Raw genomic sequence first — 396 nt, 5'->3', positions numbered from 1 at the left:
CATTCACTAGATTCATCCCCTTCAAACAAAGGACTCTTCACGTCATTACACATGGACAGTTTGGGAATCCTGTGGAGAGATCTTTTCAGGGTAAACATCTCGAGGTCTTTTCACCTTTTAGATGTCAACGATCTTATGATAGCATTATTCTCCACGTATAATAGTTACTTGCTTTATCGGTCATATGTTCATCCATTACCATCTGCTGTTAACTGCCCCTTTAGTGCCTGTTAAACTTCCCAAAACCAGGTCCCACCGAGATTTGAACTCGGATCGCTGGATTCAGAGTCCAGAGTGCTAACCATTACACCATGGAACCACGGCTGTATCAGACTATAGTGGGAGACTTCGACACATGAACCACCAAGATTATGCATTGCAATTAGTATCAATCTT

General features: G+C 42.2%; 1 non-coding gene across 1 annotated transcript; it reads right to left on the bottom strand.

Annotated features, from left to right (window-relative positions):
- Positions 1–247: 247 nt before the first annotated feature.
- Positions 248–319, bottom strand: trnaq-cug (transfer RNA glutamine (anticodon CUG)). The gene has a single exon. It is a non-coding gene; the product is annotated as a tRNA-Gln (tRNA).
- Positions 320–396: the final 77 nt, after the last annotated feature.

Source organism: Seriola lalandi, unplaced genomic scaffold (assembly GCF_002814215.2).
Source record: "Seriola lalandi dorsalis isolate HSWRI2012SDOR001 ecotype SW California unplaced genomic scaffold, Sedor1 jcf7180001970832, whole genome shotgun sequence".
NCBI classification, from domain to species: domain Eukaryota; kingdom Metazoa; phylum Chordata; class Actinopteri; order Carangiformes; family Carangidae; genus Seriola; species Seriola lalandi.
Note: the sequence above shows the minus strand (reverse complement) of the source record. Positions and strands in the feature narration are given on the sequence as shown.